A 21,973-nucleotide genomic window follows, 5' to 3' on the forward strand; every position below is an offset into this window, starting at 1 on the left:
CCAACATACAATGAAATCGGCTTGAGTCATATCTTCACTCCAATGGTCCAAAATGTGGGTCCCGACAAGTCCAAACCAATAATTCTAAGATTAGGGTTTTCTAAACTTTAATTAGGGTTTTCAACCCAATCTTAGCCCAATAGGCCCAAAACTATGTCCTTAGGCCCATTAGGGTTTCATTAGGAGAATGAGGGTTTTCCTAAGTCGGGCACCATCCACTACCACCTCGGGTAGTGGTGGTCAACGGCAGCACACGGCGGCTCACGGTGGTGGTTTGAGGTGGTGGTTACGGGTTTTCTTTTCATTATTTCGTCACAATTACACTTTACAACACCATTCCCAATAACATACATGCTTCCTAACATAAACACACACACACACACACAACCACCCTAGTGGTGGTTGGCGGTGGCACATGGCGGCAGCCACCACCTCACGGTGGTGGCCGTGGCTTCCTTGGTTTTCCGGCTAAACAAAACACACAAATAGCCAAACAAACACACTCTACAGATTTGCGAGATACACTCCAGCCACCCACCTGGTGGCTCACGGTGGCGACAGCAACAAATTGTGATGACAGCCACCACCTCACGGTGGTGGTGGCGGTTCTTTTGATTCCCAGAAGAGTAAACACCTACACACACTTCGTAAACACGAACACGGTGACCTTTCGGGGTGGTAGATAGTGGTCGGAGCAGTAAAAGGATTTCACAGGCGGCGTACTTCTTATGCTAGGAACGGACGCCACCACCCACCTGGTGCCATGCAGCGATCGGAGAACGGCAGAACAACAAGCAACAACAGCGCCAACTGCCAGTGTTAGTGGCAGCTTCGTCTTCTCGTCGGAAATGACAGAAGTGGCAGCAGCAAGGCGGCAAGGTCCGGCAGCGGTGGTTGTATACCCGATTATGAATAACTTTCTGAGAGAACAAAATAGATATGATGCGGAGGGACAAGGTTTGAGTACTCAAACCTTGAGTGAATGCTTAAGATCAATGTCTACTAGCCATCAAACACATATTGCTTCCAGTTACCATGTCATCATCATTCCCGGATGACCAATATCCTTCAACATGACTAGAAACCGTTGTTACAAAGGCTTTTTCGCTTTCAGCCATCTCTTGGGTTTTTCGGACGTAGTAAGCAGAATCCTTGATTTTTGGTTTCTGCGGAGCATCAGCCAGGCAATCTTCAGCAAAATGGTTTGCATGTCCACACTTATGACACACAATTTTTGGTTTGTCCGATTTGGAACTCTGAGAAGGTTCCGGAGTAGAGTTTGGCTTAGTGATGTTCGGTTTGTATGCGGTAGGAGTACCCAAGGAAGATGGCTTCATCAGCTTTAGGTTGGAACTTGGTAAGCTGATCACGGTTGTTCTTGATGAAGCACCTGCATCCAAAAACATGCAAAAACGAGATTGTTGGCTTCCAACCATTCATTGCTTTGTACGGTGTCATGTTGAGGCGCCGATTGATGATACTCCGATTTTGAGTGAAACAGGCAGTAGATACAGCTTCAGCCCAAAGGTAGAGTGGTAGAGTTGCGAAGTTCAGCATGGATCGAGCAGCTTCAACGAGAGTTCTATTGCGTCTTTTGACTACACCGTTTTGTTGTGGAGTATAAGGAGCTGAGAAGTTGTGATCGATTCCTTTCTGAGTGAGAAATTTCTCAATGGTGGAATTAGTGAATTCCAATCCATTTTCACTTCGGATTCTCCTAACTGGGAGTTTGATAAGAACTTCTGTTCCTTTGATAAAATTGATGAGCTCGGAGGCTGTTTCAGATTTCAGCCTTAGGAAGAAGACCCAAGTGAACCTTGTAAAATCATCAACAATCACAAGAATGTATTTCTTATGATGAAGACTTTCTATAGTGGATGGTCCACAAAGATCAATGTGTAGGAGCTCCAATGGTTCCGAAATGGATTTTTTGATGATAACAGGATGACCCTTCTTCGATTGCTTACCACACTCACAAGCAGCACAAAAATGATCATTTTTGAATTTGAGGAGAGGTAAACCTCTCACCATTTCGCCGGATACGAGATCATTCATGTACCGAAAGTTGAGATGACCGAGCCTTCGGTGCCATAACCAACTGACGTCAGGAACAACTTTGGTGAGAAGGCAGAGTTGCGGTTTGCCAGTAATCATGTTGATGTCGAGCGGGTACATGTTCTTGTTGCGAAGCAACTTGATTAAACACTCTTCCCGGTCTTCAGTCATTACATAGCTGTACTTTTTGCAAAATTTCACACGTCGATTTGAATCAGTGAGCTGAGCAACACTTGTCAAATTGTGTTTCAGATCAGCTACATAAGCCACATTTGAGATAGAGAAGTTTCCATTGGTGAAAAGTCCATAACCACGAATTTGGGAGTTGAAGTTGTTGCCATAAGTCATGTAACCAGCGTTTGGAGAAAGCTTTAGATCGCGCAGAAAGTCTTTCTACCCCGTCATGTGCATGGAGCAAGCACTATCAATATACCATATTGTTTCTTGCTCCGAAGCACAAAGTGCATGTTGAACGATGCTTCGACCAGGTGGATCGTTGGTGGCCATGTAGCAGTAGTGAGGTTCACCAACATCATCTGCATCTTCTGACCCAGATGACCAATACCCTTCGCCACATTCAACGGTTTGTCTTGCCATCAAACACATATTCCTTCCAGTTGCCATGGCATCATCATCCCCGGATGACCAATATCCTTCAACATCTCTCGAAACCGTTGTTACAAAGGCTTTTTCGCTTTCAGCCATCTCTTGGGTTTTTCGGACGAAGTAAGCAGAATCCTTGATTTTTGGTTTCTGCGGAGCATCAGCCAGGCAATCTTTAGCAAAATGGTTTGCATGTCCACATTTATGACACACAATTTTTGGTTTTTCCGATTTGGAACTCTAAGAAGGTTCCGGAGTAGAGTTTGGCTTAGTGATGTTCGGTTTGTATGCGGGAGGATTTTCCGAAGTTGGTTTAGGTTCCGGAGCTGAGTATGGTTGAGGATTTTTATGGTGAGGAGCATGGAATCGGTTTTGGTATGGTTTGTAAGAGGGATTGAAAGGACATTTATATTTCACTGAGAGTAGAGCAAACTCCTGTTGGAAACGGAGTTCAGAGTCCATTGTTTCGGAATCATCAACAGGATAGATTTGTGTGGGTAAGATGGGTGCGGATGATTCAATAGATGGAACAATGGGTTTGAAAGGATCCGAAGTAGACAAGTTCGGAATGGTTGGTTCGAAAGAACTGACAGGAGCAAGAGGACCTCCTGAGAGTTCCCTTATGGTTTGAGCAACATTAGACTCGTGTCCTTGAAGTTCATCAAAAAGTTGATAGAGCTTTAACTTTTTCAAGAAACCATTGCTTTGGAGACAAGATTTCACATTTCCCCATCCTTTGCCGAGACTGTTTATGAATTTGAGATTGTACTCCAAAGGAGTTCGGACAATCCCGTGAGCAGTCATATTGTTGACCACGATTCGGTAATGGTTGGAGGCTAAGGCCACTGATTCACCAGGAGTGGTAGTGAACGTATCGAAGTCGTTGACAACTGAGGTGAGGCGCTTGTCTTTCATATTTTCTGAACCTTCAATCAGGTCCTAAAGAGTTTCCCAAATCTATTTGGCTGATTTCCACAACTTGATGTGCTCGAATAGTGAAGGAGGAACACCAAATACCATTTCTGAGAAAGCAACTTGATCAGCATGTAGCTTCTCAATATCATCTGCAGTTAGAGGAGCTGGACGAGTATCATCTTGACCCATAAGCTGAGCAGCAGCATCTCTCACAACTATTCTCACAGGAACATGAGGACCTTCTTTGACGGATCTCCAGATTTCTTCACCTTTATCTTTAGCCAGTAAAAATCTTTCCATTCTAACTTTCCAGTGATCATATTCTTCCACAACTATTAATGGGGCACGTGTAGGGCCACCCACACTATTTGCGATTTGCATTAAAATCATTTGTTGAGGATTAGAAACAGCCATTGAAGTTAAGATATCTTCAAGCTAAAGTGGTATACAAAAGAACTATTATCCTTATCATAGAAGTGGTTGAAATACCAAGGTAATTTCAAGCCAACTATAATCTGATCTTATGGATTCAAAGGACAACCACTCAATCTCTGATACCAATTGAGAGAAAAAAATAGATCTGATGTGCAGGAACAAGGTTTGAGAACTCAAACCTTGAGTGAATGCTTAAGATCAATGTCTGCTTGCTAATAAATGTTCTAGTCAAGCCTGGAAAGACCAGTCAAGTCTTAGTTAATATATTCAACAAATGATCAAGTCATAAATGAAGAATGAGAATAAATGATCAAGGTCAAGCTAATAAATGAAGAACAAGAAGAATGTTTGAAAGAAGTTTTAAATAACTTAGTAAATGCCAAAAGTTGAGTGAATGATCCATTTTTGACTTTGCATTGAAAGCTCCTATAAATAGGAGTGAAGGTTATAGTGAATGAACTAGAATACATACATAGGACCGGACAATAGAAATGTTTCTGACATTCTGATTGTCTAATATTACAAAAGACTAAGTCCTATGAAATGTCATATTAATACAAAGACAAACTTTAAGAAATGCATAAAAGACAAAATAAAATGAATCCGGATCAGCATCCATTCCGGACATGAGGATCATTCAGGAATGCCTTCACTTCAGCTTCTCATCTTCTTCTCTTCTGGTTCGGACAGATTCCGGACCATTCTTCATATTTGACTCTGGATAATTTTTGTTGCTGAACACATCTACTTCGTAATCGATCTTAGGATTGCTAGAGGTTCACTTTCAGGTTCTAACAATCTCCCCTAAGTGAACTTAGCAATCCACTCAATTATACTGCTTCTTCCTTGATGAAGGTGTAAGCTCGGAACAACCATTCTCTGACTTCAATATACCAGGTCAGTTGACTTACAAACTTTGCTTTGACCTTTTCCGGAGCTTTAGACTTTGATGTACGAGAGATGAACTTCCGAAGTGCTTTGGTTGGGACTAGGTGTTTGTCAAGGACACAGAAAAAGTCCTTGTTTGTCTTCTTGGTAGTGTAGACAAACCCTAGAACCGGGTCATCGATTGGACCATCTTCAAGCAGTTCAGCTTCCGGAAGAACAAAGTTGATCTTCGCAATGAAGTCTTCAGTTCCGTAGAGATGAGCCAGCTCATAGTCGCATCTGGAAAATTCTACGACGTAATCCTTGAGGAAGCTTAGAGCATCATGAAAGGCACCCATGCTGATATCGTTGTTTCGCATTCCTCTAAAGTAAGCAGCCAGAGTCAGAATGTCGTTCGGATTTATCGAAGGGAAATCCGCATCAGTAATGGTTTGGTAGGTAGGCCTGTTCCAGAAGACGTGAAATCAAAATAGTGGGCAGTTGAGTTCGAATTTCATTTGGATTTTCCTTGCAAATCCTTGGACTTTGGTGATTCTTTTTCTAGTCCATACTTCCTTGAACGGTTGTGCATTCTTGGAGCAGAATGTTTCAAGCCTTTCTCATTCTGGCCGGAGGATCACTTTCGGATCGTCATTAGGGTGAAGAGGTACAAACTTGATGTAATATTTTCTATATGGAGAGAGAGGAAGATCGATTTGTTCGGAATCATCAGTGGGAACATCGTAATACAAGTACGGAACGATTTCGTGATCACGGAGTATGCCTTCACGGCAAAGAGGAGATATCCCACGCATCGGATCAGGATTATCCTTAAGAGCTTAGATTCGGATGTTGTCCTCCAGTGCCTTGTTGGTTTCCTCCTGAGACCATCCTTGTTTTTGCTTGAGAGGATGTCCGGAGTGGAAGGCTAGTTGTTCAGCGGTCATTGGCATTTTGCCTTTATCTTTTTTCAGTGCGGCCATGATGACCTGCATGTTTTCATCCACAACATATTCTGGAGTGGGGTTCGGAAGAGGATCTTCCAGAATGTCATCAGGGATCCGGAGTGGAGAGCCCTGGTCTATGGCAGCAATTTTTGGAGCCGGAATAGGAGGGAGCATAGAATGAGTGGCTCGGAAGGCTTGAGCTGTGAGGAAGGATTTGGCTTAGGCCATTTGAATAGCCCTTTGAAGAACGTCTAATAAAGAGGATGGCCAAGAGGTTGCAGACCATATCCTCTTCTCTTCCTCAGTCAATGCCTTTGGGAATAGCTTCTTCGGAGCCTCGAGACCTAGAACTCCTTTAGTGACATATTTTTCTTCATCACTATCTTCTTCATCATCAAAGGAATTTCCTAGAAGTCCGGACACAACTTGGACTTCATCGTCGGAATTCAAGTCTTCATCTCGGAGTGTGAACTCCGAGGCAGGTTTCCATGGTCGACTTGGACCTTCTCCCCCTCTTGCATCGGTGAACCTCTGGACCAGTGCAGGCATCAGTGACTCCTTCATTCCATCGAATTTTTCAAACACCTTTTGGAGACCAGTGTTGAGTTGTTTAGTGAGAGCATCATATGCTTCGGAAGTGGATGCTTGAGCAGCAAGATGATCGAACAGATACCCCAAGACGGCTAACATCTAATCAAACTTCCGATTCAGAACATCGACAATGTTCCAAGTGGATCGAATCAGCTTGATGAGGACTTGTTGAATGATGAGATTCATTTCGTCCTTCTTCTTGATCTCCTTCTCCAATCTTTGGATTTGTTTCTCATGACGCACATGGGTATGCTTAATGAGATCGTTAGTCGCAGACACCAAGTCGTCATGGAGTTTGAGCATAGAGGTAATTGTATCGAGATAGTGTTCAACCGAAGCATCATATTTGGCTTCAACTTCTTCCAATGAATGCTTGAGCCGGATGGAGATCAGTTGATCTAGTTGGGCTTCTCGTTCCGTAACTAAAGGTCCGGACTGTTGTGAGAGAGACTGAAGGATGGCATCGAGTTTGGAATCCAGTCCGGAGACCTTTTGATCCATCTTTGTGTTGAGCTCTGTTACGGATGTTTCAATTGAGGAGACCTTCCTCATAGTGTCCGAGACATTGGTTTGAGTTTCGAGGAGAGCGAAAGGGTCAATGTAATCACCAACTGAGGATTTGGAGTCAGAGTCTGAATGTTGCGGCTTATCTTGACGTGAAGAAGTATTTGTGGATGGACCAGGCATAGTGGTGGCATCACATTCATGTAGCTTGGAGTTGGATCCACCATCCGGAGTGGTTGAAGAAGATGATCCGAAGTCAAAAGCAGACTTGGGGGTTGATGGTTTAGATTGAAGGCGGATGGACGACATGAAGTTAGGATCCGGAACAAAATTGCCTTCATCAGTGAGCATTATTTCTTCGGAGAATTCTTCATCCAGATCAGTTTGGAATACGTTGGTGTGAGTGTTCATTGGTGGTTTTTCCGAAGCTACCTCCCTATCAGCATTATCATCTGTAGGAGGAACATACGGAAGATTGCTTTGAAGAGCTCTGTTGTACATTGAAGTAAGAGTGGCCTCCACTTGAGCTCTTGTCAGATCCGAACGTCTGGAAACAACCCTGTTTACATAATCTTCCCATTTGGGATCGTTAGCACCTGGTCGTCCTGTACACCTTCCGGGTATCAGACCAGTTGAGGCATCCGAAGTCGGAAGGACTGCTCCAGCTCCGGAATGTTTAGGGTCCGAACAGGGGTTCTGGAGTGTGTGTGTGTGAGAGAGAAACGAGAGGGATATCAAATGAGACTCGTGGGTGTGTTCCAAGGGGTGCAAGGAACTATGGTCAACACCGGCATCACCTTTTTGAGAAGGTGAGGGTGGATTATGTGGAGACTCCCTGTGAGTGTGTGCATGTGATGTTGAAACATTGAGGGTACCTCAGATGAGTGAGTTGGTGGGGTGTTCGGACAGCCAGAGTCAGCCTGAATGTCATGAGCATCTTCCTTTGGAGAGGAAGAGCTGACTTTGGTCCTCTTTTGAGGCTTTGGCTTTGTGGGAGAATTCTTCCGTTTGGCAGATTTCTTAATCTTTGATCCAGACACGGAAGGTTTGGCCTTTTCCGAAACAGGCTCAACGGAGACTGGGGCAGGTTGTGTTGGGTCAAACACAACCGAAGTCTCCAGATGATGTTTCAAATAAATGGATTCCGAAGGTATGGAGGCCGACATATGGTCCGGAAGTCGTCTAACAGGACCAAATGATGATTGGTCCTGAATTCTATAAGCTTTGACAACTTTAAAGGAGACACATACCTCCGGAGGAATTACGGAAACAGGAAGTGGTTCGGAAAGCTCCTTGAAGAGTTTTTGAATCGTCAGTGCCCAGAACCTAGGGCTTGAAATTTCATTATCCTTCCTCTTGATGATAATTTTGGAGAAATCTTGCCATAGAACCTCCGGAAGATCAACTGCATTTGTGCGTCCGGAAAAGATGTTGTAAACCACGTATATCCGGTCCTTGTTGAGAGCGTCCGTACCTCCGTGCTTGCCGGACAGCCCTCGAATGATGAAGTGCATCAGCACCGTCCATAGTCTGGAGACGGCTGATTTCTTGAAGTCTTTGGCCCTGTAGTCTTGATTGTTGTCAATATGAGTTAGGAACGTCTGAAACTCTTCAGTGGTAGGCTCTTGAACTCTGAAACCCTGGGGGTTTTCTTTCACACCGATTGCTTTGAGAAAAGTGGACTTGAAGATAGGCACAATCCTATCACCGATGATCTTAGTCTGCAACACACCTTCATCAAGTTTAATGCTTATGAATGCTCTGTGAAGATGATGAAGTGGAAGAGGTGGTTCGGGAACTTTAGTGAGAGGAACAGAGATTGGATGATTTGCTATGAACTCGATCATAACACGAACAAATTCATTGTAATCTTCAGGATTTAGGGAAAACAGTTGTGTCGTGTCTCTGAGAAACGGTTCAGGGGATGTTGATAATGATGAACCTTTTGAGCGTTTCTTCTTTGCAATGGACTTCTTGGGAGTTGAGGCGGTTGGAGCAGTTTTCTGTGGTGAAGATTGGGAAGCCATTGTTGCAGAGTGATGAGTGCTTGATGAACACGAAGAACACAGAGAGAATTTAAGGGTTTTGGAAGGATTGGGCGCGTAAAGAGGTAAAAGGGGTTATCGATGGGTATTTATAGGTAAGGGAAGTGGTTCGAGTCAGTCGGGATAAGGATGAGGGTCTGAAAGTGAAACGGGTTGCATTAAATGAATAACTGCTTTTGGGGGTTGAGTTGACCTGGGAGGGGAAGTTAGGTTGTTTGTAGCTTGAAATGGAAAACCCTAAACGGCGATTCGATGGTTGCTTTATGGAGGCGTGCAATCGTGTCACAAAATTCGAGGAAGATAGGATAAGGATCCTCTTAAAAGTAACCGTTAAAAAAACGTTTCTCCTTAAAGACCATTGGAATTCCGGATGAGCGGTTCCGGATAGTGTATGATCCGGAGGATAAAGAGTTGTGCTCCGGAACATAGTTGTTTTGAATAATGGTCCGGAATGGGAAATAATCTGGAGAGAGTTTCGATTCCGGAGTCAAAATCCGGAAAGAGTTTCGATTCCGGAGTAAAAAAAATTTTAAGTGCGATTTCGGAAAAGGTTTGTGATTCCGGAACAAAAATTCAGTGCGATTCCGGAAAAGGTTTGTGATTCCGGAGCAAAAATTCAGGAATAATGATTTACAAGAATTTCCGAAGTGAATTTGAACAAGTTTCTAGAATATGATTTTGAAAGCATTCCGGAGTGAGATTTGAAAAAAGTTTTCGGAACATGATTTTGAAAGCATTCCGGAGTAAGATTTGAAAAAAGTTTTCGGAACATGATTTGTAAAGCATTCCGGAGTGAAATTTGAGAAAACTTCCGGAGTGGAATTCTGGGATGCCATTATGAAGTATATTCCAAGATGAAAATTCGAGCACTATGACAATGTGGACTTTAAATAACAAATAATCAGGATGAACTGTACAGCTTAAAAACTCAAGTGATGGTCAGAAATAAAGACAAGTAAAAGGATCCTATGTATTCCGAGAGAAAGTAGTTCCGAGATGAAAAAAGGTTTTGAGATCGGAACTAATTTTCTTTCGAATACGTCTATCAAAGAGAAGAAATCTCTTGAAAGAATTGAGGATCTGGTATCATCATACCCATCTGGTTTAGAAAACCATTGAATTTGGTTTCGTCTAATGCCTTAGTAAAGACATCAGCAATCTCATCGTCAGAGGGAACAAAAATGAGTTCAATGTTACCATTTAGAACATGATCTTTTATGAAATGGTACCTTATATTAGACCTGGCCATCCGTGTATGCGTGTCGTGTATTCGTGTCAGACACGAATTTACACGACACGAATTTGGTAAACACGAACACGACACGAATTATAAAACGTGTTTGGGATATCAAACACGAACACGACACATAAAAAATTTGTGTGACACGTGACACGACACGAATATACACGTTTTTTAACCGTGTTACACGAAAACACGAATAAACACGAATAAACACGCTTTTAATGCATTTTTTAAGCTAGGATGACAATAACATGCAAATAATCTTAATCCAAAGTACAAAGTTCAAACTCAAAATTACAATCCCAAAATATTTTAAAACAAGTAAATTACTAAATTACTAACTATCAACCGTGTAAGAGGTTGAACTTTTAAACGAATTAGGCTCCTCATTGACATCCAAACTGACAACTTCGTTCACTACATCACCAACATTATAATTAGCTTCTCCGAATAACCAATCTTTGGTACAAATAATTGCTTCCGTAACATCGGATTTGAGGGAGCTTCGATATTGATCAAGAACTTTACCTCCAACACTAAATGCAGACTCGGAAGCTATAGTGGAAACGGGAATAGTCAATATATCTCGTGCCATAGCGGTAAGATCGGGATATCGAACCTAATGTCCTCTCCAATATTCCAAAATATTTATCTCTGTTGTTCTTGGCATCCGGGGCTCCTCCAAATATAAGTCAAGTTCGGACTTTTTAGTTGAAACAACATACTCGTAATTAAACGAGTCGAACTCCTATTAATAAAATGAGAAGTGAGAACATTAAAAATCTTGAATAACTATGATAAAAAATAATAAAAAAAACAGTTTTCATTTTCCAGTTTTCATTTTTCATAATAAAAAAAAACAGTTTTCATTTTTTATAATAAAAAATAGTTTTCATTTTTCATAAAAAAAACAGTTTTCATTTTTCATAATAAAAAAATCAGTTTTTATTTTTCATAATAAAAAAAACAGTTTTTATTTTTCATACTAAAAACAAAACAGTTTTCATTTTTCAGATTTCAGCTTTCGGTTTTCAGATTTCAGCTTTTCGGTTTTCATTTGACGAATAAATTATTGAATGTAAAATAAATATTAAACAAAAATTTGTACCTTCCAAGCTCCATTGACATTTATACCGCTACCAATTTCATCCAAGCTTTCGTTAGGCTCATTCACATTATTCAAAGTTGAGCCATTATTGTTTCTCATTGCAGAATTACTACAATAAATATCAAAAAGAGACGATAAAGTATCTTTCACTTCTTCAAATTGACTTGATTTCTCTCCATAAATCTTAGTGTAGCCCCATTCCACAGTTTGCAACTTGTATCGAGGATCAAAAACCACAGCTAGAGCCAAAATCAAGCTAAACTCGGACCAATATTTCTCAAACTTTGCAAACATCAAATCAGCCATTTTTTAAGTCTTGCATCATTGTTGTCCCTATGTTTCTCCAAGGTCAAACGGGCCATTAAAACTGAAGGAAAATACAAGTTAGATGTAGGATATTTTGACCCAGAAAATACATAAGTAATGTCATAGAAACTACATAAAAATTTGCTATGGGCTTCAATCCTATCCCACTCGTCATTAGTTGGACAAAATATATAATTTGAATCACTTGCTTCCAAATGAGTAAAGGTCGTACGAAAGTAAAGTGCACTTCGAAGCATGAGATATGTGGAATTCCACCTTGTTGGAACATCTTGTCTTAACCCACGTTTTGGATCCAAACTAACTAACTTCACACAATCCACAAATTGTCGTTTGCGAGCTTGAGATGCTTTGACATACTTCACACTTTCTCTTACTTTAGAAACACAACCATCATCTCTTTCAACCCATCTTGAACTATCAAATTTAGAATGTGAGCACAACATCTTATATGAAAAAATTGACCATCTTTAATAAGTGCTTTCCTAACATTCAATTGCAACTTCAAGATATTAACGAAAGTGTCATTCGAGGAAGCATTGTCTAATGTTATGGAAAACAACTTACCTTCTATTCCCCAATCCGCAAGCATAGAGTAACCTTTTTCACTCAATGAAATTCCATTGTGGGGAGGTGGCATATCAGAAAAATTCAACAATCTTTTCTGCAAAATCCAATTTTCATCAATGAAATGAGCTGTAAGGCTAATGTACCCATCAGTAGTAATAGAAGTCCACAAATCAGAAGTTAAGCAAATACGGCCCGGTACTTCCTTTAGAAACGATTTTAACTTGTTCATTTCTTTCTTGTGCATATTCACAATATCAGATCTCACAGTGTTTCGACATATTAAATTCAAATCTTCCGACACATATTCAAACAATTCTTTAATACCACTATAGTCCACAAATGATAATGGTAAGTTGTGCATGACAATTGCTCTTACTAACTTCTCACGAAATATATCTTTGCTGAATTTTGAGGACTTCAACATCAAAGAATCTTTATCCTTCCCCAATAACATTTGACCTACAATAAGCTTATCCGGCCTATAACATTTATTTATATGTCGTTGTAAGTTCCCGGTTCCATATCTACTGTCATACTTCGTCACCTCATCACACCATCTGCATTTTGCTCTCTTAATTCCATCTTTTGTGACAACATCATTTAATAACTCGAATACATGCCATACCGGTGAGGTTTGTTTCTTCTCCCTCTTACGGGTTCCTTTCATTTTCTGATTGTCTTCTCCCTCCTTCTTTACCTCCATACAATCATCATTTGAATCATCCTTAGTATCATTGTTAGTATTGTCATCCATCTAAAAAAAACAAGAATTAGACAAACTGATAAAGGAAACAAAACAGCCAACCATGCCTAAAAGAGTTACAAACAGATTTATAGGGGCCTTGTCTTCCAGTTTGAGACTTTGAGTCAACTAGAAACAAAAGCCTACAAAGGAAAAGATTATATACCATGCCTAAAAGAGTTACAAACAGCCAACCATCTTATGGTCTTAACATCCACAGTTCTTAACAGTTAACATCCTATGGTCTTAACAGCTAAGAGTTAACATCCTATGGTCTTAACAGTTAACAGTTTAAATAGTCAATACGTGATCAAAGGAGACAAAAAAATAAATAGAAAAATCGCAAGAGGGGCTGTGAACCTGTGATCAAAGATTCAAAGGAAACAAAAAAATAAACAGAAAATCACAAAGGAATAGATTATATACCATGTTTGTATTAGAAGCCATAAACTCAGAAGAAGCTATGGTGACGGAATTGAGAGACCGTGGCGACTGACGAGAAGTCGAGAATCAGTGAGCAGCTTCGATTTCACTTCAGAAGCACCGATGGCGAGTGATGACTCGGTGAGAGGTTGAAGGACCGGAGATTGGAGAAGCAGTGAAAGTTGTGAAGCACGAAGATGTGGGACGACTCGTCCGACGATCGTGATAGATGGCAAGCGACGATTTGTATATGTCCGATGATCCTGATTCGCGTGAGATGACGAACTCAGATAAATGAGTCGAATAGTCGACAAACGAAATTGAGATAGATCATAGATGTCGGCGATTTTGGAAACGGTTCAATTTAGGATTCAATTTAGGGTTATAAACTACATATTAACTTTTACGCAATCAGTCCCTAGTATTTTATAAATATAAAATTTTACCCTAAAATATATATGTGTTTATACGTGTTTATATGTGTTTATACGTGTCACGTGTCAACACGAATTTGTATCGTGTCTTATACGTGTCTAAACAGGTAAATTCGTGTTTGACACGTGTAAGACACGAAACACGAATTTAAAATACGTGTCAGACACGAATAAACACGAAACACGAATTTCTAAAACACATACACGGAAAACTTGTATCGTCTTCGTGTCGTGTAAATTGTGTCGTGTATAAAATTGCCAGGTCTACCTTATATCAATGTGCTTAGTCATTGAGTGCTAAATTAGATTGTGGGAAATCGCAATGGCACTTTGAAAATCACAATAGATAGGAATGCGTTGAAAGCGGTAACCATAATCCAAGAGTTGAGATTTCATCCACAGAACCTGAGATGTATAGCTGGCAGCAGCGATGTATTCGGCTTCGGCTGTAGAGAGTGCAATGCAGTTCTGTTTCTTGGATGACCAACTGACCAAATGACCACCTAAGAATTGATAGCCACCTGAAGTGCTTTTTCTATCAAGTTGAAGACCACCATAGTTTGAATCTGAATAGGCTTGAAGTAGGAAGCTCTCGTTTGCTGGGTACCAGATTCTGAGACTCTTTGTACCTTTGAGGTATCGGAAAATTTGTTTCACAGCCAAGAGATGAGACATCTTTGCGTTGACTTGAAATCTGGCACACAAACATGTGGAAAACATGATGTCCGGACGACTTGCTGTGAGATAGAGCAAAGCTCCAATCATTTCGCGGTACTTCTTTTCATCAACTGAAACACCTGAAGGGTCAGTGTTGAATCATAAAAAGTGACCCTCTTGAACTTCAGCCACCGCAACCTCTTCAGCTACTGCAGCCATCCAGCACCCGCAGTCAACTTCTTCATCAGCAACCGCAACCGGAGTCTCTTCCTACCGCAGTCACTTAACTATATTACTTTGTCTTTTATTGTAACACTCTCTTTTGTCCAGTATGCCTTGCATGGCTACTCTTAGAGAGGTAATCTAGTGTACATCGTGAGTCTCTATAAATAGAACTCATTCTCTTTGTATTCAAAACACTTACACGCATCTATCTATTCTGAATACACTTCTCTGAAGTTATCTTTTCTATCCCTCTATCTAACGCATCACTTCTTACTCTCAATTCTTACTAGAACATAACTGATTATAACCTCTCTCCGGAGCAAGTCTTCTGTGACTTAATCACTAAGTTTGATCTTACTTATTAACATGGTTTGAATGCATTCCATGTTATGAATCAACTTAAGTGTATACTTGATATAATTATTGCTGTCATTTCTATTACTTTACTTTTCCGCAACTAACTCTCTAACTTATTAACATTATTGTTGAGCTTTTAGATCCTTCGAGATTAACTGTTCCGCAATACTACTTGTTCTAACGTTTGTTCAAGTGTATCTCTAAGTTTTTCTCTCAACAATTGGTATCAGAGCCATAGTGGTTGCTTTTTGAAAAGGGAACTCTGATTTTCAAAGGGCCTTCTATACCACTAAAGCTCATTTCTTAAAAAAAACAATTTCAAATGGCACAATCTTTATCTCTGAACGTTTCCAACAGTGTTGGTGGTTCTAACCGAGCCCCAATACTGGTAGCAAATGAATATCATCACTGATCACAAAGAATGGAAAGATACTTAAGGAGACTTGGTAGAGATGTATGGCGATCCGTAGAAGAAGGACCTCATGTCCCAGTCCTTACACCAGTCCAAACTGACGGCGCTACAACCAGACTAGGAGGAGGACAACCAGTCATGAGCTGTCCCACCAAGGATGATCTCGATAAAATGGAAAATGATGTTGTTGCTTTTTATGAAATCTCCTGTGGAGTTGCTCTTGACAACTTCGATATTATCATAAATTGCAAATCAGCAAAAGAGATCTGGGAAGTTCTCAAGAATCTGTACGAAGGCTCAGAACAAGCACAAGATAAGAAACTTACTACCGCACTCAATGAGTTCAACAACTTCAAAGCTCATACCGGTGAAAGCTTGGAAGATTCCTTCAAAAGGTTCAACCTGATAGTCACCAAGTTATCTAATGCGGGCACCATCCGCAGTAACCATGAAACAAATCTTCAGTTTCTTAATGGTTTGGGAAGACATTGGACTACGGCTAAGATGATAGTCCAGGGCGATAGAAAGATTCACTCTTTGTCACTCTACAAGCTCTATGGAGAGTTGCAAGCGCAAGAATCCACCGTACTCAAAGACTGTGCTGACTTCGAAGGACCACTTGCTCTCATAGCACATGCCCCACCGCAGTCATCCTACTCTTCCTCGTATGACACTCCACCGCAGTCATACGATGCAGATTCAGAGTATGATGATGAAGAAGAATTTCAGAAGGCTATTGCTCTGGTTAGACAATATTTCAACCTTCTACCACCTCCTTCCTACCGCAAGAATCAACATTTCAACAAACCTCCATTCAACCGTAACCTCAGTCCACAGAATAATAATTCTCGTTATCCAAAAGGTTCTCATCCACTACCGCAATCTCAAAATACTCAACGAAAGGACGTACCGCAGTCTACTCCAACCACTGACTCCGGTACTACCTCTGAAGACAAGACTGATATTGTGATTTATCACAAATGCAACAAAGAGAATCACTTTGCAAGAGATTGTAAGGCCAATGTAGTAAAAGACAGAGCATTCTATCTTATAATGGCTCAAGAGTTGGAAGATAAGGAAAAGGCAAGGGCATACGTAGCCCATGTCAAAAGAGACCATCAAGTTTGGTCATCCGGAGATGAAGATGAAGCCATCAGCAGTGTCAAAGGAAAAGGGAAAATTTGCATGCTGCCAACTGCGGATGATGATGAGTCTACAAAGCTGGAAAAGAACTACTGCTACATGGCAAAGGATGGAACTCTAAGCATCGTCGACAGGTAAAACTCATGATCCAAACTCTAAACTATAGCATGCATGACTGTCAACCATACATAGATGATCTTAATGACACTTGTGTTGCCGTCCTTACAGACTATACCAAAGCCTTAGATGAGAAGAACATTGCGTCCTAAGAAATGTTCCATGTGAGAGGACGCCTGGATAACAAAAGACTCAAAATGGCTATGTTAGAAAAAGACTTAGAGTTAGAGAAAGATGCAAGAATGCTGAGTGAAACACAATTAGAGATAGCTTTGAACTAGAAAGATTTAGCTCATAGTGAAATTGTACGCTTAAATCTTTTAATCAAAAAATTGTTCAATGAAAGTGAAGCTATTGAAAATTTGGTAAATAATGGCACTGTGGACAATGCATACAATTGGGGTTGGTCAAATGGATATTCTACCGCAATGGATTCCTCACCCCGGTTCAACAAAGACAGACTGTATGTCCCTCCAGACCGAGAATTTCATTTCCCAGTCAATGACAAGACCTTCCCCGAAGACATCAAAACTCACTTCGGTAGACTCCATAATCTAAGCAATAATTGTGTCATTGAGGAAATTGTGCCTGAGGTTTTGGGTCACACAAGTGATCAAATTCCTATCTGTGGCACCATTTACCCAAATCCTCAAACCTCATATGTAGTTGATGAAGAAATTGTCATTGAGGGCCCCGAAGTCTCAAAAGACTTTCCATCTCTGCCCTCAGACCGCAGTGTCTCACACTATAGTCAAAAGTCCCTCAAGAGTCCCACTGAAGTCCCAACTAAGACTTACTCTGCAGTAGTCAAATCTTCACTATCGCAGTCCTCAGTAAAAGGAACCGTGACCCTTCAGGCGATTCATCATGAATTACCTATAGAGAACTTTGAGGTGGGTCAATGCTCACAGACCCCAGAACCTTCAAGTTCAAATGACTCAAGCCCACGTTTTCCAAATCATTCTAAGAATTCCAGGAAACCGCAGTTGAACAACAATGACTGCGGTTCACCAAAATCCTTGGCCAAAAAGGCCTTCAAAGAGGAAATTAGATCTCGAGGCACAAATAGACACACTTTTTCAAAAAATAAGAAGCATGTAAGAATTTCAAAGTCCAAGAGTCCAGAAAAATTTGTTTTCTCACACTACTTTTCAAAAAACTCTCCCTCCAAGAAAACAAACAAAAGGGAAAGTCCAGTTTCAAAAGCCATTCCTACTTCTTCTGACACAACCCAAAAGGGTGTTCAGTCTTTTCGAAACAATGGTTTTCAGGTCTATTCCTCAAATGATCCTAAATGGAAAGGGATTTTACCCACTCCAACACTTTCAAAGTAACGTCAAAATTTCAACAAATGGAAGGGTATTCTACCAAATCCACCAAAAAGGACTCAAAGATTTGCACGTGCTAAACCTTTTCAAAAACAAACTTTTTCAAAATCCAACAACTTTCATGTCAGGGATTACCAACCTCGGACCGGTAACAAGTCCAATTCATCCTATAGACCGCTGACCAAGCATAGTGTCAGATCAAAAGACAAAATCTCTTTTTGTAAATGTCAGTATAGTTGTCACAAGGATTCATCCTATGTCAAATCTAGTCGGAGTCAGAAACCTCGTACTTTTTCGAAAACTCACAACACTCCAATTCTACACAAACATCCAGGACTAGGATTAAAAGTTGACAAGAGACTCGTCCTTGCAACCTCGGTCCATGCATCATTCTGAAATTCACCAATTGCCCCAGGCTCCAAACTAGTTTGGATGCCTAAACTAACCGTGTAATTCTCAGGCTTTGTGCAAGGAGGAACAAGAAGAAGAATGGTTAATTGACAGTGCCTGCTCCTTGCACATGACCGGAAGGTTAGAATACCTTCGGGATTTCAGGCCTATATGCAATGGTGGAAATGTCACATTCGGCAACAATGCGAATGGGGTCATCCGAGGTTACGGTGTTCTCACTACGGGGAATTTCTGTATTCAGAAGGTTGCCTACGTAGAAAGCCTTAAACACAATCTCATCAGTGTAGGCCAACTATGTAAGGCAGGACATCTGGTTGAATTTGATGATCAATTCTGCTATGTAATGACTAGTGACAGAAACACCTGTCTGATCAAATCCAGATCCGAAGGTACCATGTATCCTTTGGATTCTGAGCATTGGCATATCGCAGTTGTGTTTCCAGTCTAAAGCTGTATCCGAAGTCAGCTGGCTATGGCACCGCAAGCTAGCTCATCTCAACTTCAGGTACATCAACAACTTGGTCACAGGAGAACTAGTCAGAGGTGTCCCTATTCTCAAATTCAGCAACGATACTCTTTGTCCGGCTTATGAATGTGGTGAACAGTCCAAAGCAAGTCACCCTCTGGTAACGGACTCTTCAATTTCTGAACCACTGGAGCTATTGCACATTGATCTCTGCGGTCCATCTACCGTAGCCAGTCTCCATCATAAAAAATACATACTGGTTATTGTAGATGACTTTACACGCTTCACATGGGTCTTCTTCCTCAGACTCAAGTCAGAAACACCGCAGATTTTCATCAACTTCATCAAAGAGATCGAACTTCAGATCAAGCTTCCAGTATGAAGGATCTGCAGTGATAATGGAACCGAGCTTACTAATCATCTCCTCAACAGTTTCTTGGTGTCCAAGGGCATCTCTCACAACTTCTCAGCTCCCTACACACCGCAACAAAATCGGGTAGTAGAGAGAAGGAACCGCACTCTAGTAGAAGCAGCCAGATCTATGCTCAACTTCACACAACTTCCTCTCTACTTCTGGGATGAAGCTGTAGCCACCGCATGCTTTGTTCAAAACCGAAGCATTCTGTACAAACGTCTCAATAAAACACCATATGAGGGCCTTAACAACCGCAAGCCAAATGTTCGCTTCTTTCATATCTTTGGGTGTAGATGTTTCGTGATCAACAACAGAGATCAGCTTAACAAGTTTGCATCGAAGTCTGATAAAGGCATTTTCCTTGGTTATTCCACTAACAAGGTTGCTTATCGAGTGCTCATCAGACGTACAAGGCTGATCATTGAAAGCTTCGATGTGAAATTTGATGATTCTCACATCCGCAACGCCCCTTCATCCACTGAAACCACCGCAATCATGGAAAGCGATATTCCTACCTCTTCAGGTCCTTTAAATCTAGTTCAAGTCAATTATGACGATCTTTTTGATCCTTTTGAAACGGCAAAACTATCCGAAGTTCATGTGTCACCCGCAGCTCAACAACAACACGCTAATGTTTCTGGACCATCTCTATCTGAAGTAGCATCTCTCAATACTTTCACCTCTCCGGTTGAGGGGGAAAGCTCTACTCCGGATCTAGCAACAACCGTCGAGGTTCCAGTACTTGATGCTGCTCAAGTTCCTATCCGGAGAGAATCATTACCATCAAACGTATCTTCGTATTCGGATGATGAACTCATAGAGAACATTGACACGAGAACCGATCCAAGGATTATCACTCTCCCATCTGCAGTTCAGGGGGAACCTTCTCAGGTTCCAGAGGAACTCCCATCCGCAATCCAGGGGGAACCTCTTCCAACTGCTCAAGAAAATTCCATTCTCGTTCCAACAAACCAAGATGACTCAGCAGGATGTTCTCAAGTCTAGGGGAAACTGCCATCTCCAACCGCAGATTCTTCTGATATTCAAGATATTCCCTCTACCGCAGCTGCTGATCATCTGCAGCCCCGTCTACACGTATGGACGAAGGACCACCCACCAGGTCAAATCATTCGCAACCCATCCGCAGGTATCCAGACTTGATCTTCCAAGGACCTATCTGACCACTGCCACTACGCAGCATTTATGTCCTCGGTAGAGCCCAGAACGATCAAAGAAGCATTGTTCGAACCGGACTGGATAGCTACAATGCAAGAAGAGCTAGAAGAATTTCAAAGAAACAAAGTTTGGCAGCTCGTTCCGAAGCCACGTGGTCACACCATTGTTGGCACTAGATGGGTGTTCAAAAACAAGTTGGATGAATCTGGTGCGGTAGTCAGAAACAAGGCAAGGCTAGTTGCAAAGGGGTATAGTCAACTTGAAGGCATTGACTACGATGAAACGTATGCTCCGGTAGCACGCATGGAAGCTATCCGGATCTTCCTAGCATACGCAGCCCACAAGAACGTCAAGGTACACTAAATGGACGTTAAGAGTGCCTTTCTCAATGGGGAACTAAAAGAAGAGGTTTACCTTCAGCAACCTCCAGGTTTTGAAAATGTTAAATTCCCAGACCACTGCTACAAGCTTGAAAAAGCAGTCTACGGTCTGAAGCAAGCCCCAAGAGCATGGTATGAGACTCTTTCTGAATTTCTTGTCTCATCCGGGTACAAGAAAGGAGTGATTGACCCCACGTTATTTAGAAAAGCAAATGGTAACCATCTTATGCTTGTTCAAATATATATGGACGACATCGTCTTCGGATCAACTGATCAAGAAATGCTGAATGAATTTGCTAAGCTCATGACCAACAAGTTCAAAATGAGCATGAATAGAGAGATTAACTTCTTTCTAGGGCTTCAAGTGAAACAAGTTCCGCAAGGGATATTCATTCATCAAGAGAAATACACCACCGAACTGTTAAAGAAATATTCTATGGACAATTGTTCTTCGGCTAAGGTCCCCATGGCCTTCGGTTATAAGATCTCTGCTGATCCTTCAGGAGAACCTGTGGATCACAAGACTTATAGAGGTATCATTGGCTCTCTAATGTACCTCACCGCAAGCCGACCAGACATTGTCTTTGCAACTGGTGTATGTGCAAGGTATCAGGCTGACCCTAAAGTGTCACATATGACCGCAGCCAAACAGATACTACGGTACCTGAAAGGAAGCAAATCTCTTGGTCTATGGTACCCCGCAGGCAATGACTTCAGCCTGCAAGCTTTCACAGATGCGGATCACACCGGATGCAGATTAGACCGCAAAAGTACCTCAGGAGGATGTCAATTTTTGGGTGGAAGACTCGTCAGCTGGTCTTCAAGGAAACAAAGTTGTGTATCTCTGTCTACCGCAGAAGCTGAATATATGGCCGCAGCCAGCTATTGTTCACAAGTCCTATGGATGAAGACACAACTTATGGACTATGGATACAGAATGTTGCGGATACTGATATATTGTGACTCTGAAAGTGCTATTGCTATTTCTCAAAGACTAAGCATATTGAACTACAGTATCATTTCATCAAAGACCACATCTTGAAAGGTAACATTGAACTCATCTTTGTCCATACTCATGAA

The sequence above is a fragment of the Lactuca virosa genome, chromosome 2 (genome assembly GCF_052849685.1).
Source record: "Lactuca virosa cultivar CGN04683 chromosome 2, Lactuca_virosa_CGN04683_v6, whole genome shotgun sequence".
NCBI classification, from domain to species: Eukaryota; Viridiplantae; Streptophyta; class Magnoliopsida; order Asterales; family Asteraceae; genus Lactuca; species Lactuca virosa.